This window comes from Lissotriton helveticus, chromosome 12 (genome assembly GCF_964261635.1).
Source record: "Lissotriton helveticus chromosome 12, aLisHel1.1, whole genome shotgun sequence".
NCBI lineage: Eukaryota > Metazoa > Chordata > Amphibia > Caudata > Salamandridae > Lissotriton > Lissotriton helveticus.
In genome coordinates this window covers 216,110,211-216,138,093 of record NC_136073.1, presented here as the reverse complement: position 1 = coordinate 216,138,093, position 27,883 = coordinate 216,110,211, and the positions used below count along the sequence as shown (strand labels likewise).

The window sequence follows — 27,883 nt, the reverse complement described above, 5'->3', positions numbered from 1 at the left end:
TACTTCCAGCCACGGAGACGGACCGAGTTGATAGTCGATGCCAGCCCAGTGGGACTGGGAGCCGTGCTGCTGCAGGAGTATGGGCCGGAAGAGTGGAAGCCTGTCGCCTATGCCAGCAAGGCCCTGTCCGACACGGAGACCAGGTATGCCCAAATTGAAAGGGAGGCGCTGGCCATCAAGTGGGCATGCCAGCACTTTCACCTCTATCTCTGTGGACAGGACTTCACGGTGGTCACAGACCATAAACCCCTGTTGCCCCTCTTTGCGGGGACATCCCGGCTTGCTCCCCCACGCATCGAGAGGTGGGCTGTCCAGCTGCAGGGTTACCGGTTCAAGGTGGTGTTCAGGCCAGGAGCACACAACCCTGCCGACTACTTGTCGCGTCATCCGGATGTCACACCCCCACCGGCCCTCGATGCTGAAGGAGATGAAGTGGAGGAGATAGTGCACATGGTCACCCTAGCGGCGTGCCCCGAGAACATGTCGCTCCAGGAAATTAGCGACGCCACTGCGACGGACGAGACTCTGGCGAAGGTTAGGGAGGCACTCGAAGGAAATCGTTGGGCCCATTTCCTTGATGGCGCTTCGTGCCTCCGGCCGGAGGTGCGTCATGCCAGGCAGCAGCTGTGGCAGATACGGAGTGAACTTAGCGTCGGAGATGAGGGGGTGGTGCTGCGTGGGCACCTCATCGTCATGCCCGAAAGCCTCCAGCAACGAGCCCTGAGCCTGGCTCACGTGGGACACCAAGGGATGGCAAAGACCAAGGCCCGCCTGAGGAGCAAGGTGTGGTTTCCCGCGATGGACAGCCAGGTGGAAGCCATGATACAGGCCTGCCACGCATGCACGATCACGGGCGGAGGCCCTGCCCCAGCGCCCGTGCTCACGGAAGAAGCGCCCCAGGCCCCGTGGGCTCAACTCAGCATAGACTTTGGCAGTTTTCCGGACGGGCGGCACATGCTAGTGCTGGTAGACTCTTTTTCCAAATTCCCAGTTGTGGAAGTCATCGCATCCACTGCGTTCCCGCAGGTCAAGAAAGTCCTAAACCGAGTGTTTGCTACGATGGGGCTTCCTGAAGAAATCAAGTCCGATAATGGGCCCCCCTTTCAAGGGAGAGAGTTTCAGGCTTACTTGGAGGCTCTCCGGATCAAACATCGGAAAATCACACCCCTGTGGCCTCAAGCCAACGGGGAAGTCGAGAGGTTGATGCGGACATTAAACAGAGCGCTGCGGATTGCGGTGGATAATGGCGAAGACCCGGAGGCCGCCCTGGACGACTTCCTTGGAGCCTATCGGCAGACACCCCACTCAACGACAAAGTGTGCTCCCTCTCATGTTCTGTTCAAGCGAGCTCCAAGGGATGGCATTCCCACTGTCAACACGTGGGTGCCGGGAGAAAGGGACGCTGAGGCCATACAGGCCCGGCGACAGGCCACCAACATCAAAGCAAGCGCACATCGGCATGCCAAAGAACCAGCCCTCCGGCAGGGGGACACTGTCGTTGTCAAGGATCGCCATCCTGGGTGGAAGTTTCGGACTCCTTTTGAGCCAGAAGTGTGGACAGTGGAGCGAGTGCAAGGGACTATGATTACAGCTAGGAGGAATGGCCAAACCGTGACGAGGAATGCCTCATGTTTCAAGAAGGTACTGGACAATGTCAATGTGCGTCAACGGACCGAGGGAATGGAACATGGAGACCAAGAAAACATGGACTTTGATAATTGTTCTGATCCAACTCCTACTCTGCCGCGAATGGCCACCCCACCAAGGCCAGTGTCACCAGGCCCTGCGGCCGGGCGGAGTCAGCCAAGGGTCGAGGATGCGAGCGAGGGTCCGAGGACAACCCCGGCTGGGGTTGTCGAACTACCTCGGACCCAGGATCGTCGCTACAACCTGCGGCCCAATCCTAGGCCGAGTCAACGGTTGTTGGACTTTGCTTGTTCGTCTCCATGAGTAAGAGACTATGAATGTGCCTGCAGAAAGAGACTAAAATAAAGGAGGGATGTAGAGAGCCATCCGGGCTCTCACATACATTGTATCCTTACACGCACGCACGCACACGCAACCTTGGGGCGGGCTCGCCCCTCGGTATAAATAAACAAGCGGAAGACCGCTCGGGGTCTTTCCGGCTGAGTGCAAGCAAGTGTTGGTGTAGTTATTCAGTGCATATACATATACGTGGTAGGCCCAGCCTCACCACTCTACACCCGTGTGTAATTCCATCCCGGGCAGGAAGCCCTGCTCCTCCTGCCTGTTTACTCTGCCGACTTCGCCAAATACTTTCCTGTCTAACCTGGGGGGACGATTCTCGGGGTAGAGCAGGCTCGTGGGTCCGGGCTCGGCTGGCAGCTCCCCCCTTTACTATCGGACCACCCCGGTGTGAGGAAGAGCGAGAGGAAGGTGAGTGAGTACAGCAGAGTGGGGGCTGCCGCTGCACACGCTGAGCAGCTCACACGGGAGCAGCTGTCCCGCGGGGAGTGATTCCCAGCAGAGGGGTCCGGCTCGGGGCTGCCAGGAGGCTGCTGGCCCCCTGCCTGCCGCGTCTGCAAAACATTAACTCCCCAAATGCCGCATTTCAGGACTGGCATGTGCGGTAATGGATGTGCCTGTTAAACTATGACTTCCCGCATAGCAGAGAGGGGCCAGGCATCATGTGAGCAGAAAGGTACGGAGGAGCGCAAGGCTGCTGCTGTGCGTCACCTCCAGAACCATCTTTAGAAATTACTTTGTCACCTTTTCACTTTTTAAAAAAACTGTACTTCTGCACGTGTGTGCTCATATACTTGAATGGATGTATTCATACATGAGTGCATGCGTCTCATACACGTACACACTTGTACATACACCTATATTTATGTATAAAAGCCTTTAAATATGCGGACATAAGCGTATGCCTACATATACAAATGTACATGCACGCATACTAATTTACATTACATGTATGGCACGTGTTTGTGCCTCTCAAATACAGTACATTCACATATACGGTTCACACATGCATTTGTAAATATACACATATTCATACATATTCATACGTGCATATAACGTACTCTGGCGCACCACACGAATATACTGGTACTACAACATGTAAACACATACACACTAACATACATACGGTATAGAACTGCGCTAAATCTACATATGCATACAAACATGCACATACATACATACATATATTGAGACTCTTATACACAGATTGAATGTAGCAGTCTGGATAGCAGGCGTTGTTCCAAGACAGGCAGGCAGAATCTCCTATCATTTATTTCTGGTGTATAAATAATTCAGAATTCCGCAAATTTAGTCATCGCTTTACAAGTGAATAACCACGCCTCAGTGCATTTTTCATGCACTGACATTTCCGGACGGTATTTTGAGCTGTGGTTTGACGAATTCCGGAAGTGAACCTTGATGGAAGAGTTTGTGTAAAATATAGTGGAAACAGGCATTGGCAAACCCAAGAGGTCTCGCTAATGCGAGGTCTATTGGATTTGTCAATAATCTTTTAGCCATGTTGAACATGTGCAGCATGACTGAAAGTTATTTTTTTTACTCTCAACCATGCTGCATAGCTGCTGCAGTGCTGATGTACAACATGGCAAAAACGTGGACAAAGTCAAATAGCTCTACTGTTTGCCTTTGTCAATGTTTTGTAAGCCAAAAAAGTACAAAAACAAAGTAAAAAAAAGCACTATGTCACGGGCCGCGTTAACTGTGTCATAGCGATTTTTCTTTTTTTTTTTACTGTCAGCCATGGGTTGTACGACTACACAACAAGTGATTCTACCATTCATGCCTTTCCCAAGGTGTGCTTGGTAAAGGCATTGCATGGTAAATGATACGTGGTAAAGGCATTGCGTGTTAATACCTGCGTTGTAAAGGCTGTTTCCCTCAGCCATACTGCACAGCAGAGGGGAACATCCTTTACGACGCAACTTTTACCACGCAGTGCCTTTACAACGCAGGTTTTTCAACCCAAGTCATTACAACGAATTGCGCTGGTGGGCGCTCTAGCATAGGTAATAGTTTAATTTACTATCCAACACCTTCCCTACTATCCACGGGGACTGGAGTTGGAATAGTAAATTAAACTATTCACTATCCAGCACCCCCCAACGCAAGTCGTTGTATCGACTTGCGTTGAAAAACCTGCGTTGTAAAGGCATGCGTAGTAAAAGCATGCGTTGTAACAACTTACATCCCACAGCAGAAGCACTCTTGTGAAACGTAAAAAAAACATTGAGAAAGCCAATGGATCTTGCATTGGTGAGCCCTATTAGCTTTGCAAATGCTTGTCACACGTTAACTGCCTGGGCACAGTGGTTTAACACAGGCGCCCGCAGCCTCCGTGGTGTGGGGTCCCCCAAGCTCCATGGGGCCCCCCTCTGCCCATTACTCTGGACAGAAAGCTCCTAATTAAGTCCAGAGGGGCCCCTCCAAGTACCTTGCAGGGGGCCCCCTCAAGTTTCGCTAGCTAGTGCCTGGACAAAGATTCAACATAGTTAATAAAAGTAATCTTTGCTTGTACTTACCATTTCAGGCAGTTGGCTAAGAGGAAAGCTACTGGAATTATACAATTTAGGAGCTGTGGCATTTTTTGCATTATTATGAATTTGCTGCATTTGTCACATAATTCATCATCTAATACATAATTTACAAATTTTAATAAAAAAAAGTTCCATCTCAAATTGACCAAAGTTACTGCAACCGCAGCGACACGTTTTCCCCACACGGTGGAAGTAACTTTGCAGAGGCCGGCTGGCCTTCTTTCAGTTCCTTATTGCTGCAACTCATGCATTCTCTGCTTTACTCCATGCTTAAGCGGAGCCAAAACCTTGCCATGTTGTGATTTGAGCAAGCTCCTAACTTCCACATATCTCACCACATTTTTCCAAGTAGACTTCTCTTTAAAGACTTCCCTTTAAACCCACACTCTACCTACTTTGCACAACAAAGAAAGTAGCTTCTTGCCTGACCATGTCAGGGCATGTATAGAAATTTTAAAATACAATACAATTATTGCCCCCTGTTGTATGGGACGTTATGGTATTTTTCTTTAGTAGCGCTTGCTAGCTCTGACAAGGCGCTAAAGCAGTGGTGGGCGGGTAACACACTACTCTTCTAGTACCAAGTGATACCATCTAGATCATTTATAATGGTCGCAATTTGCTAAACTTGGTACCAGGATTTACATGTCACGTTGCCCGAGGTGCCAAAGAAAGTTGCACCACCTGTGCCGCTGGACCACCAAGAGTTCCTTCAGTGGTCAGCCATCAACCACTGACCTGTGGTTCTTGAGTCAGCCAGGCCTCCAGTGGGTGCCCTATTTACTGTCAGGATGCGCCACTGGGCAGCATGTGAGAGCCACACCCACACAATGGGGCTTTGATACCAATTGAATTGGCTTAAGCCTGTGTGGAACCAACACAGTGAGTTTTGCATCGTTATTAATAAATGAGTACCGCGAACAATAATGAATGTTATGCCTTTACACCTCTTACCACAGCACTGTTTAAAGAAATGCCCACTTTGTTCTTAATGTTCTCTCCTATAGTATATTTAGACACAGTGGGTCCTCTGTGTGAAGACTTCCCAACCTTATGAAATGTTAGAGTTCCAAATACCCCATTACGTTGCGCCTTACCCCTTCACCACCCTCCCTGTTATACTTGTCACGGGTCGAGTCTGCGCTTTTAATGATTCTCTTCGTCAGTGGCGGCTGGCAACTACGGAGAGTGGGGCAGCCGGCAAATGGGTGGTGGGTGAGTGGATGCATGAATGTAAGATGCCTATATATGAAAATAAAGAAATAAATACTCACTTACCTTCCTTGCTGCCCGACACGTCCTCCTCGCTCCTGTCCTGTGTACTTCTCTGTCTCCTCCAGGCTCTATCGCAGGCCCCAGTCAACTCTCTAGGAGGGGCGGCCTCTCTCAGTGCTCTCAAGGACACTGGAGACCTTTTCTTGCTCTCTACCTAGCTGTCTGGGACAGTTGAGTTAGAGAAGTTAAAATGAGCATGTCTGTCCAGCCGCTGAAAGACAGCCAGCCAAAGTGACATACGCACTTTAAACTTGAGTGACAGCCCACCACTCCTCCCTGCTGCTGCCACACAGCAGCAATGGCCAGCCCCACCCTGTCACTTCGGAACGGTTGGTAAAAATTAAAACAGCAATACATTAACTTCATTACCATTTTAGATTTCAACTCAGGCGCTTTTCCGGGGGCATTTTTCTTAGTGGGGCGACACTCCCCTGCCCTAATGGAGGAGCCACTACTGCTTTTCATTGAGTCTGTCTTTTTATAAAAACAAATTACGTTGAGACTTTTTAGACTTTGGAAGTGGGGAAGCAGGTTCGAGTCTCAGCATCTGCTCAACATCCTGTGGGCCTTTATTACAACAAAATGACACAGCGCCACAAGCCATTTTGCTGTGGCGAGCTTCATCATTTTAAAGCACAGAGATGTGTCACATTTACAACAATATGAAGCAGCCCTGTGCTTTCCCCTGCTCTGGCGCACAATTGGCTGCTTTGCACCAACAGAGGAACCCTTGCACCATGGTGCAAGGGTGCATGCCTTGCGGGGATGATAGTTTTTGTGTAGGAAGGGACACCTTCCTACACAGAAACAATCATTGATGGTGTTGTCCTCTTTCTATGCCTATGCAGCAGGCATAGAAAGAGGAAAAAACAAGGAGAAATATAAGTATTTCTACACCTCCCCTGGGGAGGTGTAGATTCTGACACATTTCCAGGTTTACGAAAAGTTGTAAATCTGGGAATGTGGCAGAATCCATGGATGTTACATCGGGAACACCCCAGCAACACCCATGGAATGCGCCTTTCGCGCAAAGTGATGCATGAAAAGGGGCTGTATTTACAAGGCCATGAAAAGCCACAAAAGATTGTTTTGCATGACCTTGCATGGCCTTGTTATTGTGAGCCAGCACACTGTGCTGCTGGTGCATCAAAAATAGTAACTGGCAGAGCAAGGGGCTTGTAAATAAGCCCCATAGTTTCCGGGCAAATCACTTAATTTCCCTGTGCATAAATGTGAATGTCTCCTTCTGCAATGTAACTGCTGCTGATGTAGAACGCTCAAGTTTGTGCTATAAAAAAAACAGCAAAAAAAAGAATGTTACAGACATTCCATGTTGCCCTGAGTTTGGCAAGCCATAAAAAGGACCTCAATACAAGCAGACGATGTGAACGTGTGTATTGTAACTGGTGCGCATGTAAAGTGTCCCAATGCATTCTGGTCGAGTTTGCACTATTTAGAAAGAAGAAATAGTACCTCAATCAAAGCGAACAGAAGGTAAATGAATCTGTACTTGGTCCATGCTCCACACAAAGGCAAGACAGGGACGGCATTGCAAGGGATCCCTGTTAGAAATGGGGTCTCTGGTTGGCTATGACTTGCTCCAAATCCAGGCAGAGACCACCACTCTAGTCAGGGCTGGGGAGTTACACGCCAAAGATAACCTCTGCTCACCCCCCTTGGTAGCTAGGCACAAGCAGTCAGGTCTACCCCGGAGGCAATGTGTAAAGTCTTTGCGCAACACACACACAACAGCAGCAACCCACTAGGCACACCACAAAAGGAACTCCACACAAGGTTATATATAAAAATAGCCTTTGTATTACCATAAACACATTAAATCATAACCACACAATTTACACTGTGCCAACTGGCACAGGGCAGTATCTACAGGGGATTATATACACATGACAGGGCCACTTGGACCACTGTCAGAGCAATCACAAAGTGAAATTAGCAAATGTAGAACATATAGTAACTGTAGCACAAATTATAGACCTAGAGCACAACCAGTAATTCCTGGAGCAATAATGACCTCAGCATTATCACATTAGCATTAGGTATAAAACATATCCTGCATAAACTTGATAGAGCGCGCAGGTCACCCGAATATAATTTTACCATATGCACATTTGGGCCCATAAATTCAATTTACGATATTTATTAATCGGGTAACTACACTCTACTACCAGTAACCCAGTTCATTCCTATTTATTTCCAATGTACTCGACTTACCAATCCTTGTCACGGGTACCTATGATCACAATGGATCAGGGAGCTAGCTGTAAAAGATAAGCAGTCACCAAAATACAATACCATTTATAACATTTGCACTCATATAATAACCAGAGACACGGGAAGTTTTGAAAACCTTTATCTAATCTTCTTCAGTGTTTGAAAGTAAAAGATTTCCAGCAAGCAAACTATCAATAATCAGAATCATGAAAAGAGTATATCCATGTAAGAAAAAAATAAGGCCAACCATTTAGAAATCTAAAGGGAAGGTAAGAACAAGGAACACACTGGAAAACGAGCGTATAGGAATCAGACTTGAAAACTGTATTTTCTAAAGGACGGGGAAATAAGGGACATGCTAGAATGTCACAGTTTATTTTTTCCTAAGGGATGGGTAAGAAAAGGGAACATGAACTTATAATGACGAAACTGAATTTATCATGTAGCTATGGGAAGGGTAAAAATTGGAAACACGCTAATAATTTCAGAAGGATCTCTTTAGTTCAGTAAAGGGTGGGTAAAGAGAAGGAACATCAATTTTATTCAGAGACAGTATTTTAATATCCAACTATAGGTAGGGGAAAAATTGGAACCTGCTAATAATGGTACTTTCACGACTTAGTATTTTATCACAAAGGAAAGGTAAAGAAAAGGCACATATGCAATTACGATTCAGCGAGATTTCAGGATAGGTAAAGAAAGATTACGCAAGTGTATTTCCCTCACAGATTTATATTTACCTAGAACGGTGTGGAGACCAACCCTGGCCACGGGTCAGTTAAGGACAGGAAAACCCCCAAGGAAAATGCAGTCGCCAGTAGGCCAGCAGGTGCAGAATGGAAACCCAGGGCAGGAAAACCAGATTTGGATCGGGACAGGACCACCAAAGTTGAGACCAGCACCCTTAGTTCAGTTGCAATGCCTGCGCTACACCCTCTCTGCAGATATCAGTCAAAACCCCGATTGGGTTCTCGAATTCCCCAGCAAAGTGCTTCGCCAGCACTTAAGGTTCTCAAAACCCCGAATGGGTCTGTGAGTCTGTCTGACTGAGTGCTCCGCACCACCTCTGTTTCTCGATCAGCTATTGAGTGCATTAGGTCAGTGACAGGTAAGCTATTCGGACAAGTCGGACAAATTCTCTAGCTAAACCTAGGCTAGTTATACTGTTTTCGGGTCAGTGTACCACCCCCCAAATGTTGCACGTGTAAGAATCTCCAATTTCGATTGGTCAAAAGAAAGGACAGGTCATCACACCAGCTAGAATTTGACTTTCTCAAGCCCATAATTTACATCTTTTGGAACCGCCTATCGAACTTCAGGTTCACATGACGTATTCCTTACACCTAACAATGGTGAATTTAGATTTGTATACAGTGTTGAAAAATTGTTACAGTCCAGTCCTTTCGGCTAGGTAAGAGGTCGTCTTCCCATGCACATCTTGGCTGGAATACCCATCTGGCAAGGATTCAAAGGTCACTGCTGTAGAGGCTCGCGGATCTCGCGCAGACTCAGTTTCAAGCCAGATGGAAAGCGGCAAAGGGAAGCAGGCCAGATTTTCATAATGTATCATGAAATAGAAAGAAACAGTTTTAGAACACAGAAAAAAATATATGCACTGTATACCAGGAATCCCTATATTACTCCCATTACATTTATAATAACTATAACATTAGGATTAATGCAAAACAAACAGCATAGCGAAAGCTGCGGTGCAAGCTTCGGGCATGTGAGAACACAAAACAGCCATTTTATTGCTACTGCACAAGTGCAAAAGGTTTCCCACCAGAACTGCGAGTACGTCATGTCACATGGGTGTGACCGACGCATGCCCCGAAGAAATTCCCGCGTAGCAGCAGCCATTTTAGGTTGCAAGCGTATTAGGATTAGTAAACACATAGGCAAGCATCACTGGGACACCCCGTGTAAAGTGAAAATATGAAATTTTAGTAAACAAACATGTTGGTTACATTTATTAACGTTATTCGAGGTTCATGAATTCAAGCAAGGCGCTGTACGTGTGAATCCTTGCTCCATCAAACCTCAGGGGCATAAATACATTATGCATAAGCACCATAGCATCACATTAGGCCTCACAAGCGTAAACACCTTAGGCAATAGATTAGCATAAAAACAGGGTGCCCCAATCGGGGGCACAACACACTGAACCTGGGCCCAGGCCAACTGGCCTCTCACAGGGGTTCAAATACCCGATGTCCAGAGTGTCAGGGCTGGCTGCGCACGCAGCAAAAGCAGCAAAGCAAAAGATGAGGCCTAAACATGGCAGCTGCCCACTACTTGCTGGGCAGCTGTGGACGCAACTTGGAGGCACTGGCACCACGGTGCACACTTGTGCTGGGGAGGGTGGGGTGCAACTCACCCCTTCCTCTACAAGAGAAATGGTCCCCAAACGTGGCAGCTGTGAAGATTCGCTGACTCGGGGATTCGCGGCTTAAAAATTAAGTATGGGCAAATTTTGTGGATCTGTGGTCCTCTAATTCGCGCGAAATCGTAAAAAAGTCTGCGAATTCGTGGATTTTCCTGCGAAATCGCGGATTTTTTTGCGATTTCCATCTACTCAACTGGAGTACTTTCTGCTGGCTAATCAGTAAGTGCTACCTAGTTGGGTAAATGTATAGTGCTTTTCCTACACTGCAGCTGCGTAAAGGGCCAGAAGATTTGTCTCCACTGACCATGTGTGCCTGTAACTTTGCCACAGCGCCAAAAGGCGCCGAGGTCCCTTGAGTGAGCTGTCCAACATAGTTGGGAAAGGGCGGGAAGATGTTTAATACCACTAGTGTGTGGTGCGGGGCTTCTATGCGTGTCAACATGCCTCTTGTGTATAAAGGTCAGAGAGCGAGCCGGGCAGCAGGTGAGGAGAAAGCAGCCTCCTGATCACAGGAACTACACGGGGATTGCGCTCGAGAAACTCATGGATTCAAAGACCTCCCTCGAGTATTACAACTAATTTTCGACGGCAGATATGGGGTTAAAGCACACTTGCCTAGCCTCAACCGTGCTCACTAATGGTTTGGGCTGATTAAAACATTACTGAATTTAAGCTTCAACTCGGGTACCTGCTTTATTTATATCTGTAAGTGCTTCCTATTGAGGTTTAATTTTTGTGACAGGAGCCTCGTGCCAGAATGAATCCTGCCCTGCATAGTTATCCACAAAGATGCCACCGTTTTGTGCAATACCTCTACTTAACTGGAGTACTTTCTACTGGCTAATCAGTAAGTGCTACCTCGTTGGGTAAATGATAGTGCTTTTCCTACACTGCAGCTGCGTAAAGGGCCGGAAGATTTGTCTCCACTGACCATGTGTGCCTGTAACTTGCCACCGCGCCAAAATGCACCGAGGTCCCTTGAGTGAGCTGTCCATCATAGTTGGGATTGGGAAAGGGCGGGAAGACCTTTGATACTGCTAGTGTGTGGTGCGGGGCTTCTATGCATGTTCACATGTCTCTTGTGTATAAAGGGTCAGAGAGCGAGCAGGGCAGCAGGTGAGGAGAAAGCAGCCTCCTGGTCACAGGAACGGGGATTGCGTTAGAGAAACTCAGGGATGCAAAGACCTCCTTCGAGTATTACAGCTAATTTTCGACTGCAGATATGGGGTGAAAGCACACTTGCCCAGCCTCGACCATGCTCACTAATGTTTTGGGCTCATTAAAACGTTACTGAATTTGAGCTTCAACTCAGGCACCTGCTTTATTTATATCTGTAAGTGCTTCCTGTTGAGGTTTAATTTTTGTGACAGGAGCCTCGTGCCAGAATGAATCCTGCCCTGCATAGTTATCCACGAAGATGACACCGTTTTGTGCAATACCTCTACTCAACTGGAGTGCTTCTACTGGCTAATCAGTAAGTGCTACCTCATTGGGTAAATGATAGTGCTTTTCCTACACTGCAGCTGCGTAAAGGGCCAGAAGATTTGTCTCCACTGACCATGTGTGCCTCTAACTTGCCACCACGCCAAAATGCGCCGAGGTCCCTTGAATGAGCTGTCCATCATAGTTGGGATTGGGAAAGGGCGGGAAGACGTTTGATACTGCTAGTGTGTGGTGCGGGGCTTCTATGCATGTTCACATGTCTCTTGTGTATAAAGGGTCAGAGAGCGAGCAGGGCAGCAGGTGAGGAGAAAGCAGCCTCCTGGTCACAGGAACGGGGATTGCGTTAGAGAAACTCAGGGATGCAAAGACCTCCTTCGAGTATTACAGCTAATTTTCGACTGCAGATATGGGGTGAAAGCACACTTGCCCAGCCTCGACCATGCTCACTAATGTTTTGGGCTCATTAAAACGTTACTGAATTTGAGCTTCAACTCAGGCACCTGCTTTATTTATATCTGTAAGTGCTTCCTGTTGAGGTTTAATTTTTGTGACAGGAGCCTCGTGCCAGAATGAATCCTGCCCTGCATAGTTATCCACGAAGATGACACCGTTTTGTGCAATACCTCTACTCAACTGGAGTGCTTCTACTGGCTAATCAGTAAGTGCTACCTCATTGGGTAAATGATAGTGCTTTTCCTACACTGCAGCTGCGTAAAGGGCCAGAAGATTTGTCTCCACTGACCATGTGTGCCTCTAACTTGCCACCACGCCGAAATGCGCCGAGGTCCCTTGAATGAGCTGTCCATCATAGTTGGGATTGGGAAAAGGCGGGAAGACGTTTGATACCGCTAGTGTGTGGTGCGGGGCTTCTATGCGTGTTCACATGCCTCTTGTGTATAAAGGGTCAGAGAGCGAGCAGGGCAGCAGGTGAGGAGAAAGCAGCCTCCTGGTCACAGGAACGGGGATTGCGCTTGAGAAACTCAGGGATGCAAAGACCTCCCTCGGGTATTACAGCTAATTATCGACGGCAGAAATGGGGTTAAAGCACACTTGCCCAGCCTCGACCGTGGTCACTAATGCTTTTGGGCTGATTAAAACGTTACTGAATTTGAGCTTCAACTTGGGCGGCTGCTTTATTTATATCTGGAAGTGCTTCCTGTTGACGTTTAATTTTTGGCCCACAGAAAGCAATTACAGAGTTAAGGCAGGTGCCCGAGTTGAAGCTAACTCTGTAACTATTTTAGAATGGCGCCAGCAAGCACTCTGGCAGCTTGCCAGAACCATTCTAAAATGGTTACAAAGTTAGCTTCAACTCGAGCACCTGCCTTAACTGTGCTTCCTGGGACCAAAAAAAAAATCCGCCCGCTCGCGAATTCGCGAATTTTTCGGCAATTTCGTGAGATTCGCGGATCGCGAAATTGCAGAAAATTCGCAAATTTCACGAGCGGGGCGGATTTTGCGCCCTTGTCTGTTAAAAGTGAAATTGTTCCCCTTCACGAGAGTTTGTGCCAGTCACCCAGGGACGACACTGCCTCTAACTGTGACCCTCACTATTGTGGCAATCACTAGGAAGACGCTACCCTGCATAATGCCCCCACTGAGTTTTGTAATAAAGTTGACCCCCACGTTGGAGTCCTGATCTGAGACTCAGAAGTAAACCAGAAACTGCCCACACGTCGCTGCTTCCCGCCACTGTGGTGCAGCTGAGAACAGACAGAACGCCGGCCCCAACAACGCCAGATCAGAGCCCCACTCACCTGGGACTCCTGTGCTCTCTCTGGTCTCCTGCAGGGGGACTCCTCCAGACTTTACTGCGGGGTCAAATCCAAGACGGGGTAGGCTCCCGCCTTGACCCAGGCTCCTGCGGTGTCTGCGGTGGTGTCTCGCTCTTTCTTGCTCTGCCCGGTCCCTCTCCATGGTCACGGGCCTTCTCTGTGGAGCCCTGGAGGCTCCGCACGGTCTTGGCTGTGCGAGGCTCACCTCACTCACATGAGAGCCCTGACATGATGCGAATAGCCGTTTCCTGCGTCCTGCTCCTCCTCCTCGCCCCGGGCAGGGATTGACTTCCTGGATGGTCCTGCCCCGGTCAGGCTACAGACGCCTGACTTCCTGCCTGGCGGGATTCCCTTCCGGGTCGCTGCTCACAGTGCGGCGGCCCCTCAGCAGTAGACAAATGTGGGGTGGGCACCCGCTGAGAAGGGCACCACAATACGGGGTAGGCTCCCGCTTTCTATAAAATAAATTCAGTAGCGGGGTATCCTCCCGCTAAAAGCACATAAATGCGGTGTGGGCACCCGCTTCACTTCCTTAAAAATGCGGGGTAGGCACTCGCTTCTCTCGAGCACGCAAATGCGGGGTGGGCTCCCGCTTCCTTCCTGAGCCCGGGGGAATCCCTACGCTGGGGATTCCTTCTTTATGATGGCGCAGCTCAGTGCTGCCCACTGCTCTCCTTTGTGGCCGATGCGGGATATGTGCCCGCCAGAAGGCACGGCATGCGGGGGAATCCCTGTTTAAAATGCTTGCAGCTCCGTGCTGCTATTTAAAAAGAGTCAAGGTCGGCATAAAAGCGTTCCCAGGCGCTAGGTGACACAAAGTCTCCAGGAGGCAGAATCAGGGGAGCAGCACACAGGGACCCACAGGAAACAGCAGCTGGGTCCTGCTGGGGTTCCTCCTGGCAGAGTGTCCCCTCAAGAACACAAGCGCAACAGAACACTGGGGTCACAGCCCCTACATTTATACACCCCTTTCCCTTTGTCACACAGCCCAGGGCTGGGGGAAAACAAGATGCAACTGGTTTGGGGGGAGCTTTGGAGCACTTTGTTGTGCTCAGCTCCTCCCTCCTTGGTCAGGTGGGGGCTAGGTGCTCAGATGCACCACAGGGGGCGGAGCCAGCATTGTGGAGGGAAGGCACAGCCCTATTCAGGTCCCAGGTGCAACTCCTCCCTCCCATCTACATGCAGATCTCCCTATTCACCACTGGGCATACTCATCCTGGCTCCTGGAGCCAAGCACACCATCCAGCCCCTGTCAATCACAAGCCAGACATGGCACTCCACATCAGGCAGGCAGACACACTGCACACAGAAATGCCAACTTCTAAAAGTGGCACTTCTCCACCAGTCACAATAAATCTGTGCACACCATTGCGCAGAATTTATTCTCACGAGTTAACACATACTAAACTTGACCCTGCACTCCTCTCACACCAGGAATTACGATGGACACACATATCCCCCATGCATTCCTATGGGAGGGCAGGTCAATCTCACCACAGGCACTCAGAGTGCACACGCAGTTTACACTGGGACACAGTGCTAAAGTGCCCAGAGGCCAAAAACTACTAGTATCAGGTCACATTAAAAGGTAAAAAGTTTAGGGGTGAACCTGACAAAAGGGCCAAGTCCAACACAACCCCCTTCCAGCCAAAATGCAGGGCAGACCAATCACCACTGTGATGGGCTTCCCTGCTTGGGGCGATAGAACACGGACACGGGCTCGCAACTGCAGGGACACCCTCCTGTTCTATGCCATGGTGAACCCATGTGGTTCCTTCTTTAAAAGCTGTCCTGAGCAACTGGGCTACCCCACTGGTACTCTCTAGCTGTCTGCGGCCAGGACCAGACCCCAGGCCACCCAGATGTTACTGGTCCTTGCCCATTCACAGAGTGGGGGGTAGTAACCCCTGGCACCTAGTAACCATTCTCCATACTTCCTCTAATCAGGACAGTTCTAGACTGCCACTGATCCTCCAGCCTAGGGACTGTACCCTCAGGCTGACCAGAAGTCACGGGTGAGGCTCTCCTCCCCTACCTCTCCTTCTAGGTTCCGCCCTCTCCTCCTTTGAGTGGTACCCATAGAACACCACTCTCCCACCAGTTCAGGACCTCTGTCCCATAACTGGTCTCCCTACCTAGGGTTTAACCCTTTAGGTTGCACTGGGGTCATAGGCGAGGACTCCCATCCTCTGCACCCCCTTCCAGAGTTCTGCACCCTCCCAACTGGAGCGGTACCCCTGGAAGATGAACCGGTCAGGACACTGGTTATAGACGTCCTTCCCTCCAGGTCAGGCAGATCCTGAACCTGGCCTCCCAATCTTGGGTCTAAACCCTTTGGCGGAGTACTTGCCTGGCACTCCAGGACTTCTGGGGACTCACACACTATCCCCCAGAGGGTAACACATGACTCATATGTTGTGTGACAGTCTGCCTGGCGCAGATCTCCCGTCCCCTGTCCACCTGACAGTGCACAAAGATCCCCAGAACAGAAGTGGTTTCATCATGGTCACTCCAAGGGAACTCAGCACTACTGGCTGGTCCCTGACCCACTGGTTCTTCCACTGGGGAACATATCCCTCATTCACCCCTCAATCCGGACTTCTGTGCCCTCCCAACTGGAGCACCACCGACAGACACTAGAACCACTGGAGCTCTATTTACAGACGCTCCAGGTTCCCTAGACACTAGGTAGATCATCCTCAAATGGACTAACAGGACAGCCTAGGCCCCCAACCTGGTGTTCCCTGGAGAAACCATCCAGGTTCTGAGACTGGGTTTCGGGCACCTGGGAACATTCAGTCCAACACTCACACCTACTCCTCTGAGACAGGACGTGAGCCCCTACACCCCTCTGGCTACACTGGGAACCTAGCTGGGCTACTCTGAACCTCTTCCACCACTCTGGGCTGGAAGATACCTGAGCCACTACTTTTGGGATCACTCCTCAATGCCTTTTCAGAACCTTGGGCACTTTCCCAGTGGTCTGCTTCTAGTATAAATTCCCATAGGTCAGAAAGTCCACACTCCACAAGGTGTTGGCGCAACCCTGGCGAACAACAACTGAGCAGGTGCTTTCTGATAACTAGTTCGAACAGTCCTTCAAAATCCTGTTCCATGTGAACCCTTATCCAATCAACCAGTGCATCATTACATTCATCCGAAAAATCCGCCCAAGTCTGGTGAGACAGATTCCTACTGTCCCTGAACTTCAACCTGTACTCCTCCTCTCGGGAACCAGGTACCATTCTTTGGGAACTGGGAATGGGACTCCCTGCACTGGACTCTATATTGCTGCCACCACCCGACTCCACCCTCACTGGGGACTCCAGAAAACTACAACTGCGCTCAGGGGATAATCTACCTTCCAGAGCTAATTTCTCTCTGGTGAAGGCCCTCTCAGCCTCCGCCATCCTCTCCTGCGCTAAGACCCTCTCGGTCTCAAACTTTTTCTCCTCCACACCCAGCTGCGCTATCTCCTTTGCATGCTCTAACCTGAGCTTCTCCAAAGCCAGCTTATGCTCCCTTTCTTCCCTCCTATCTATTCAATCCTCTGGGGACAGGGAAAGGGATGGGGCGCTGCCCCCGACACTGGACCCAGCAAGGGACTCCCCATCTATGGGGTCCTCACTATCTACTGGCGTCCCTTTCCTGTCAGTTTCTTCCTCCTCTTCAGACTCTTCAGGGCTCCCCTCAGACCCACCACCATCTTGGCGTGCGGCTCGGGCCCTCTCCTCCTCACTGCGCTCACGTTCCCAGTCATCCTTTTGCTATTGGATTAGGTTTTCCCTAAGTTTGGACTGGGTGTCTGACCCACTCACTGCTATGTCTCTCTCTTCACAGAATTCTACCAACTCACACATACTGTATCTAAACAGACCACAGAAATTAAAGCAGACTCCAGTTTGGCAGAGGCACGTGTAACACAGGAGACCTAGCTGTCTGAGCTGAAGCAAGAGTACACAATCTACAAATGATACTCTTAGGAGAAACAATAAAATAACACTCAGAAATATTAATCCCTAAACACGTGATTATCTAAATGCAGAGTTTGTAGTGTAACCAGTTGTAGCTGTAGTACTGCGCAAACACAAGACTTAATCCCACCGCTGATCACAAATGTTAGAAATGGAGTCTCTGGTTGGCTAAGGCTTGCGCCAAAGCCAGGCAGAGACCACCACTCTAGTCAGGGCTGGGGAGTTACACGCCAAAGATAATCCCCTGCTCACCCCCCTTGGTAGCTTGGCACGAGCAGTCAGGCCTATCCCGGAGGCAATGTGTAAAGCGTTTGCGCAACACACACACAACAGCAGCATCCCACTAGGCACACCACAAATGGAACTCCACACAAGGTTATATATAAAAATAGCCTTTGTATTATCATACACACATTAGATCATAATCACACAATTTACACTGTTCCAACTGGCACTGGGCAGTATATCTACAGGGGATTATATACACATGACAGGGCCACTTGGGCCATTGTCAGAGCAACCACAAAGTGAAATTAGCAAATGTAGAACATATACTAACTGTAGCACAAATTATAGACATAGAGCACAACCAGTAATTACTGGTGCAATAATGACCTCAGCATTATCACATTAGCATTAGGTATTAAACATATCCTGCATAAACCTCAGGGGCATAAATACATTATGCATAAGCACCATGGCATCACGTTAGGCCTTACAAGTGTAAACACCTTAGGAAACAGATTAGCATAACAACAGTGTGCCCCAATAGGGGCACAACACACTGAACCTGGCCCCAGGGCAACTGGCCTCTCACAGGGGCTCAAAGGCCCGATGTCCAGAATGTCCAGGCTGGCTGCGCACGCAGCAAAAACAGCAAAGCAAAAGATCAGGCCTAAACGTGGCAGCTGCCCACTACTTGCTGGGCAGCTGTGGACACAACTAGGAGGCACTGGCTCCACGGTGCACACTTGTGCTGGGGGGGCGCGGGGTGAAAATCACTCCTACCTCTACAAGAGAAATGATCCCCAAACGTTGCTGCTGCCCACTGACTAAATGGGGCAGCTGTGAAGATTCACAGACTCAGGGATTTGCGGCTTAAAAATGAAATTGTCCCCCTTCACGAGGCGCGAGTTTGTGCCAGACACCCATGGAGGACACTGCCTCTAACTGTGACCCTCACTATTGTGGCAATCACTAGGAAGACACTATCCTGCATAATGCCCCCACTGAGTTTTGTAATAAAGTTGGCCCCCACGTTGCAGTCCTGATCTGGGACTCAGAAGTAAACCAGAAAGTGTCTACGCGTCGCAGCTTCCTGCCACTGCAGTGCAGCTGAGAACAGACAGAACGCTGGCCCCAACAACGCCAGATCGGAGCCCCACTCACCGAGAGTCCTGTGCTCTCTCCGGTCTCTTGCGGGGGGACTCCTCCGGACTTCACTGTGGGGTCACACCAAGGCGGGGTAGGCTTCCGCCTTGACCCAGGCTCCTGCGGTGTCTGTGGTGGAGTCTCACTCTTTCTTGCTCTGCCTGCTCCCTCTCCATGGGCAAGGGCCTTCTCTGTGGTGCCCTCAAGGCTCCGGACGGTCTTGGCTGCGTGAGGCTCCCCTCACTCTCATGGGATCCCCGATGTGATGCGATCAGCCGTTTCCTGCGTCCCGCTCCTCCTCACGCCGGGCAGGGATTGGCTCCCTCAATGGTCCTGCCCTGGTTGAGCTACAGATGCCTGACTTCCTGGCTGGCGGGATTCCCTTCCGGGTCGCTGCTCACAGTGTGACGGCCCCTCGGCAGTAGACAAATGCGGGGTGGGCACCCGATGATAAGGGCCCCACAATGCGGGGTAGGCTCCAGCTTTTTATAAAATAAATTCCGTAGCGGGGTAGGCTCCCAATAAAAGCACATAAACGCGGGGTGGGCACCCGCTTCACTTCCTTAAAAATGTGGGGAAGGCACCCGTTTCTCTTGAGCAAGCAAATGCAGGGTGGGCTCCCGCTTCCTTCCTGAGCCAGGGGGAATCCCTACGGTGGGGATTCGCTCTTTATGGTGGCGCAGCTCAGTGCTGCGCACTCCTCTCCTTTGTGGCATATGCGGGGTGGGTGCCCACCAGAAGACACGACTTGCGGGAGAATCCCTGTTTAAAATGCTTGCAGCTCCATGCTGCTATTTAAAAAGAGTCAAGGTCGGCATAAAAGCGCTTCCAGGCGCTAGGTGTCACAAAGTCACCAGGAGGCAGAATCAGGGGATCTTTGGGGCTGGGGAGAACCCAGCAAGGCGCAGCCAGGCAGGCTAGCATGCAGGGACCCACAGGAAACAGCAGCTGGGTCCCGCTGCGGTACCTCCTGGCAGAGTGTCCCCTATTCACCACTGGGCAGACTCATCCTGGCTCCTGGAGCCAAGCACACCATCCAGCCCCTGTCAATCACAAGCCAGACATGCTCTGCACATCAGGCAGGCAGGCACACCACACACAGAAATGCCAACTTCTAAAAGTGTCATTTCTCCACCAGTCACAATAAATCTGCGCATTCCATGGCACAGCATTTATTCTCACGAGTTTGCACATACTAAACTTGACCCTGCACTCCTCTCACACCAGGAATTACCATGGACACACATATCCCCCATGCATTCCTATGGGAGGGCAGGCCAATCTCACCACACACACTCAGAGTACGCACGCACTTTACACTAGGACACAGTGCTAAAGTGGGCAGAGGCCAAAAACTACTAGTATCAGGTCACATTAAAGGGCAAAATGTTTAGGGGTGAACCTCCCAAAAGGACCACGTCCAACAATCCCGAATTAGAAGACAGCAAGCAAGAGTGATAATGGTGCCATCAAATGATAAGGAGTGGGAGGGCTAAAAGCCACTTTTTGGAGATTCCGTTTTAGATACAACAGATCGTCGCCAATCGACAGCACATGTGTGCTGCCTGCAGGTTCGACCTAAAAAGCCCTGACTCTGGTTGCTACAGAAGGCTTTGGTGCACGTACCTTCAGTGTGTAGAAGATCTGGCAGAGTAACAGGTGACATTTAGTTTTACATAATTATTCTCATACAGCATTATTACAATGTGGGTGTATCAACAGCGTGCTAAGGATTAAAAAAAATATAGAGGGCTAGGAAGATAGCTCAATTTATGAATGAACATTTCGCTCAATGTAATGGACATTGGAAACACCTTTTGGTGTCAGTGTTGAGTAGTGAGTTGTACATTTGAATTTTCTGGGATTGATCAGACGGGTGATATACGCTGGTCAGTGGAATGGCTTTAAAGCCTGTCAGAACAGTAAAAATACATTTTGCTTGTAGTCTCCTTGCAGCAGAGCCAGATGTATTTTTATAGGGGACTTTTCACACTATTTACCCCTTCTTGTTTGGGGCAGGCTAGCATTTCTTTTACACTAAATGCAATGCTAAAAAGACTTTACAACACCCATGCAAGCCCTAGTGCTCTTTCACCTGAATAGGTGACGTTACAATGCATGCTATTACATCGCATGCAGTTGTAACGCAAACTTTACTCCGACTTTATGTTGGGGGGGCTCTGGAAGTTGGAATAGGTCAATTTTCTATTCCAACTCGTGTGTGCAACAGTAGGGAAGGTGTTGGAGTTAAATCCAACACCTTCTACCCACTGCTGCACACCTTTTGCGTTGCAACGACATGCGATGTAAAGGCATTTGTTGTAACAGTTTCGTTGTACAGGCTGTCTCCCCTTTCACCTGGGCGATGGTAGCAACCTTTTTGCTGGGATCCTGGTCTCCAGTCAGGCCTTTCGAAAGGCTTCCTACATGCCCATATATGATTCGTCTAAGGACTGAAAAAGTACAACCATATCACACGCGAAAGCACTTGCACAATCAGCCCCCTTCTTCTCTTCAATCTTCTTCAAAACCTTCTCCATCAACTACAGACCACTGAGAATCAGCACACCAGCTTAACAGGCCAGTGACTAAACTTCAGACAGCCAGTGTAAGACAAGGAGCCAAAAAATCATCAGACAGCAAACAAGAAGTGGAAAAAAGAGATGACTAGGAGTCATGCACTGAAGATCTGGAATTACATTTCTGAACATATCGCCTTAGCACCATCACTCCTGCATTTCAAAACGGTGCTGCAGACCCACCTAGTCAAGGATCATTTCCGGGCCCTCCCAGCTTGTCCAGCTTCTGCCTTGCAACAGAAACAACTCCCTACTCTCTTCATGAAATGCAGTCTGAAATCATTACTCATTGCCAAAGATAATTCCTTCTTTATGAACATAATTTAAACATGAGGAGTAAATGCAGGCACTGAAACTCTCTGGCGCAATTGGCAGTTGCAGTGGTTGGTTGAAGTTTTTAGTGATTGAGTTAAACATCAAAATGCAGAACCATACAAACAAATGATTGCTTTATATGTAGACCATTTTTGGGTCTGGCGTTAGCCAAGACCATTTGATTTTACAAAAATATGTGTCATACCCTTACATATAGGGGCATTCAGCCACCTCTCTTCATCCATTGGTCGGTTGTTGTGTCATCCACATTTTGCTTCCACCCATCACAGCATACATCATGGGAGCAGCCTTCTTAAGCCACTGGTTAACTTCAGTTTGAATTACTGCATTTTGCACTCTCACAGCAAGCACATCCACACACAAGCTGGTTCCCTTCAGGAGCAATGTTTTTGTTTTTACTTTATGATTACTTTAGTGTCGCCTTTGTGTTTAGAGGCTGTGATAGCTGGACACTTACTATACTCTACTATCAGATTTGTAAAGCGCATGGCAACCAGGAGGCATCCGCGCTGAATTAGAGGTAACACCATGCAAAACGAGGAGGAAGCCTAAAGAGTAGAACTTATTTTAAAAGCCAAGTTTTAAGAGCATTTTGAAAGCGTAGTTCATTGTCTATAATTGGGATGGCCAATTGAAGCTGAAGGACCGACCGCCCCTTCTGGCCCTTTTAACGAGGTGTGTTAGTCAGATGGAGGTTTGAGGATCAAAGTGACCTACTGGAGGTATGAGGTTAGCCAACTGGGGGTAAGATAGGCAGACCTTGCACCTACATAGCTTGGTGGGCGAGCTACACGTCTGATGCAGTTTTCATCTTTATCAGATCACATATTCTGCTAATGCTGTTGTAAATTCCTTTCAGTGTGTTTTGCTTTTCTGACTGCTGCTATTGCACAGCATATCAGATCAGTTTGTGTCTATTTGAAACTGTTGCTGTATTAAGTTATCCTCTTTTGACTTTCTGCTTTCTTTCCTTTGTTTCTTTGTTTCTCTTTTCTTTTGTCTTTCCTTCTCTTTTGACATTTTTCTTCTCTTTTCCTCCTCTTTTTCTTATTTCCTCTTTATTTTTCTCATTTCCTCTTTCTTTTTCTCATTTCCTTTTTTCTTTTTCTCATTTCCTTCTTTCTCATTTCTTTCTTTCTTTGTCTCATTTCCTTCTTTCTTCTTTCTTTCTTTCTTTTTCTCCTTTCTTTCTTTCTTTTACTCATTTCTTTCTTTCTTTCTTTTTCTCATTTCTTTCTTTCATTCATTCATTCTTTCTTTCTTTCTTTCTTTTTCTCACTTCCTTCTTTCTCATTTCTTTCTTTCTTTCTTTTTCTCATGTCCTTCTTTCTTTTTCTCATTCCTTTCTTTCTTTTTCTCATTTCTTTCTTTCTTTTTCTCATTTCCTTCTTTCTCATTTCTTTCTTTCGTTTTCTCATTTCTTACTTTCTTTCTTTCTTTCTTTCTTTCTTTCTTTCTTTTTTCTCATTTTATTCTTTCTTTCTTTCTTTCTTTCTTTCTTTTTTCTTTCTTTCTTTCTTTCTTTCTTTCTTTCTTTCTTAAAGCCAGGAGGTTTGCAGCCTCTGCCAGACTGACTGATCTTTTTAGCTCTGTGTTCGCCAAGACCTTTATTTTGCTAAAACTATGTGTATAAAGCAGTTACTTATAGTTGTTTCAGCCATACATCACTCATTGGTCTGTGGTTGGTGTCATTAGGTTTTTTCTTCCAGCCACACCAGCACACATTAAGGAGCGATATATTAGCCGACTTCAGCCACTGACTGACTTAACTACAAGTTACGCCACACTTTTCACAAGAAACGCACCCACATACAAAGTAATTCCCTTCAGTGCAGGGACTATTATGGTGGTAATGTGTGTTTTTTCAGACCGAAAACACTTTTTTGCCTGTAGCAGATGATTTTAGTTTTTTGGATTGTTGAGGACCCAGCATTTTCTCAAACAATAAAGTTTCGCGAAAAAAATGACAAAACAAAACGAGAATTGCCAGAAGGCTGGCAGCCAATGCCAGACCTATTGGCTTTGCCAATGCTTGTTCTAGTTTTGGATGAGGACTGGTAAGGGGATATGCTGGTTCAATCTGCACTCGCATCCTTATGGGCAGTAGTGTTAAAATGGACGCAAACTGTGCATACTCCCGGTTTTAGCAGTATGCTTGGGTTTACATGACTTAGCACCTGCATATCAATCCTCTGCCCCCCAGCATGCACCGCATGGTAAAAGGCGTTTCTTTATTTGTTTCCTGAATTCAATACTATTTATTGTGTGTGGATGCAAATGTGGGGTAGAGCATCCCAGATACCAGTGGCAGCTACTTTAGGATCTTTCTTCCTTAGTAAACATCCAAAACATTATCCAATACTAGCAAAGCCAATAAATCTGGGGTTAATGTGCGAACACATATAATTATAGGCATGCATAAGCGTGCATTTGTACATGCCTGTGTGTGCATGCATTAGCAATATTTTAGCAATCATAATCCAACAGAGAGAGAAACAGGGAGATGTAAAATAGTCCCACACGCATGGCAATGCCTGCACTCACTTCATTGGAGGTGGAAAGATACACGTATCTATTAGCATTAGGTGAAGGAGACATGTACTCTACTGGGCTGAGCCAAGATGTGATTAATAAAGTCTCAAAGCCAATACCAGAAAGATGCTGGTGAAAAAAAAGCCAATGTTTGAATGGGGCAGGCCCAAAAACCACTCTGTGTACATTGGAAATAACAGATCTATTTAGGCAGCTGTGCTGGCAACCCAGACCTGCAGATGCAGGAGAGAGAAAGATCTTTTTTCTCTCAGTACCAAACCATTTGTATTATCTGTACAGGAGAAACGTTTCAAGTTAATCCTGGTTAGTGTTGTACTTCTCCTATCGCCTTTGCATTCTTGTTAGAAACATTGCACCCATGTCACATTCTCCCACAGGAACACGCTGCAACTTGCTTTGACTGTCACAATCTGGAGTGATTTTCACTTCACCTGTTTAACAAGCTTGGGAAGCACTTGCAAAGCATTGTGGTTGTGAAGTCGCCAGGCTGTGAACAGCAGGCGCATCTTTTTTTAGATCTTTAGTAAAGCAAGACAGTGCTACAGGAAAACATGTTAGTCCTTAATTTGAGAAACGTAAGATTAACACTCAGATTTATGTAATTGCATATTTCTAAAGTGGCATCTTAGACGAAAATGGTGGTTATAGATTGTTTAAAGCTGAAGGGTCATGAGGTGTAAAACAAATTCTCATGTGTTTGACACAACACACTCATATATGTAGACAGAAACAAAGCACTGTACAAGGCACAATTTTACTGCATCAGAAGTCTCGCAAATACTTGGCGGTGTACATGGAACAATGCCCTGATTTCAGCCAGATTCAGACTGAATTCAATTATTAGGGCAATGGGTGGGAATATGTCACTGTTAGTTTTTACATACCTAAATTAGGGCCATATGTATCAAGGAACCAATTTGCGATTCTGTAATAGCGATTTTTAAGAAATCGCTATTTCAGAATCGCAAAATGGTATGTATCAAGAAAAATGCAATTTTTTAGCGATTTCTTGTTGTTCCTTAATTGCGAATTCGCAAATTGCGAATTCGCAATTAAGGAATACTTTCCCATTCATTTCTATGGGCCAGGAGGCCCATAGGAAGGAATGGGACTTTTTTCTCAATTTGCAAATAATAATCGCAAATTGAGAATAATTTCAAGGGTGAAGGGGTGTCCAAAGGACGCCCTGTTGCACCCCTGAAATAAGCATGGGTGCACATGTGGTGCACATACATGCCCTAAGGGCATGTATGTGCGTCACATGCCACTTTGAAAAATGCTGAAATGTGCATTTTTCAAGGTAATCACAACTTACCACCAACTAGAAGTTGGTGGTAATTAAGGGCATTTTGGAATTTTGATTTGCTTAATACATTGCATTTAAGGAATCGCAAAATTTGCGATTCCTTAAATGCAATCGCAAAATAAGGAATGGCAAATTTTGCGATTCCTTATTTTGCACCCAAATTCTTTCATACATACCATTTTGCGGAAATGGGCTTGCAAATGCCGAAATTCGGCGAAATTCGGCGTTTGCGAACCCATTTGGCCTTGATACATATGGCCCCTAGTCATATTTTACATTTCAAAGCACCGGGAGATGAAGCCATGTGCCTAGAATCACACACTTCCTTTGCCAGGTGTCAAAGGTGGGAGTCTTCTTCAGATTCCAACTTCAGTGTTTTAGGAGTAATATTTCGCTCCCATAATGTGAGCTCTGTAAATGCTGAATTAAGACTCTGCCTCTTCCACAGATTTTGGACTGTTGTTATAAACTGTTGCAGATCTGCAGAAACAATATTTTACCACATTAGAAAGTGGTAAATGGTTGCTTGTCACGGGAACTTTAAAAGCATCTGCCGCTTTTGCCTCGAAAAGTATAAATTTTTTTTGACATACATAATCAAACAGCAGAACATATAACAACAGACACACAGCAACATAACAGCAGAAAATATGACTGGGCACAAAACAACGATCAGTCAAAACTGAATGCTACACTACAACACAGCAACATCACATTGTGATACTGCCCACCAAACACCAGCAGTCAAAGAACAGTACACATCACCACAACAGCACACATCATCACCACAACAAAATGCCAACCACTAAATATGCGCACATATTCTTGTTAAACGTGGCAACCTTTAGAAACCTGCATCTATAATACTGTTGTAAAAAGGGTATGCACCAAGCACTGCCTTAATTTACCAACAATGAGCACATGAAATTGTGTCAGTCATAAAAGGTTTTGTGACCTGGTCCCAGAAATAATTTTGATGGAAGGGTTTACAAGATGTTATCATTTGTCACCATTGGGTTACATTGTGTTACTGCAGCAGTTTGCTGCATACTTATAATGGAAGTAATTTTTTTTTCATAATTTCTGATTAACACGAGTCAATTTTTTTAGCAAATGAATTCGTATTACTTGCATGCATTACAATACAGTGTGTTGCGGAATCATGGTTTCTAGGTAGGTGCTGTTGACGCTTATTACCACCACTTTTCTTGTAGTGAGTCTGAAGGGTTTCCTCTGAAACATAAGTTGCTTTGACTGCCATAAGCTCATTTCCACCTCACCTAATTAACATTCTTGGGGAATATTATGGAAAGGTACGTGGTTGTGGAGCCTGGAGAGGACCTTGTGCATTTGAAGTCTGGGAGAAATTTCATTTCAGCTTGTGTAATCTTGCATAATAAAAGGCATTCTGCATTACACAAGCTATACAAAATGCTCGAGAATACACCGATACAACACATCGCATAATTGGGATGTCAGTAATGTGACAAAAGTATTACTGGAGTGCAGGAACAAGGCAAAAACACACGCACCTATTAGTCTCATGTGCAATATTGCAATTGGTTTGGTGCAAAATGCTGAATCAATATTTCATACAATTTCGTGGAATATTTCAGGTATTTTGAGTTATTCCTACCCAAAAAATTACTCAAATTTCAAACAGGCCTAGTGCAAACCTGTAGTGAAGAGCCAAGTGGGTAGTAGGTGCACTGTGCTTTCTGTATTGATGTGGCTGGTGGTAGTACTTTAGTTCAGTGCAGTTATTTTGGTTTCCTATTGTTGGAAAGTGGGTTATTGGTAGGGGTAAGCATGCACCTACCACTAGAAATAAGGCCACCAACACAGTTTAGGGTCCAGTAAAGGTCTCAGTAAATTAGCCCTTTGCTCAACCCTTAGTAACTGACAACCAGCATTCAGGCCTAACCAGGAGACAAGAGTGTAAAGCATTTAAAAACACCAGGACACCAAGTAAGTAAGATATGATACACAATAAAAATCCCTCACCAATGTATAAAAATAGGAAATATTTTTATGAAGAAATAGACACCAAAACGACAAACATCCAAAGTAGGGAACCAGAGATATGATTTTTTAAAGATTAACCACTTTATA

The 27,883-nt window shown here is 47.0% G+C and overlaps 1 protein-coding gene across 1 annotated transcript in view; it reads left to right on the top strand.

Annotated features, from left to right (window-relative positions):
• Positions 1–2,234: 2,234 nt before the first annotated feature.
• LOC144797742 (solute carrier family 66 member 2-like) overlaps positions 2,235–27,883 on the top strand; it is a 241,594-nt gene continuing 215,945 nt past the window's right edge. Inside the window, exon 1 of the mRNA XM_078668486.1 lies at positions 2,235–2,397. The gene's annotated coding sequence lies outside the window, so the exon portion shown is untranslated. The remainder of the gene's footprint in view (positions 2,398–27,883) is intronic.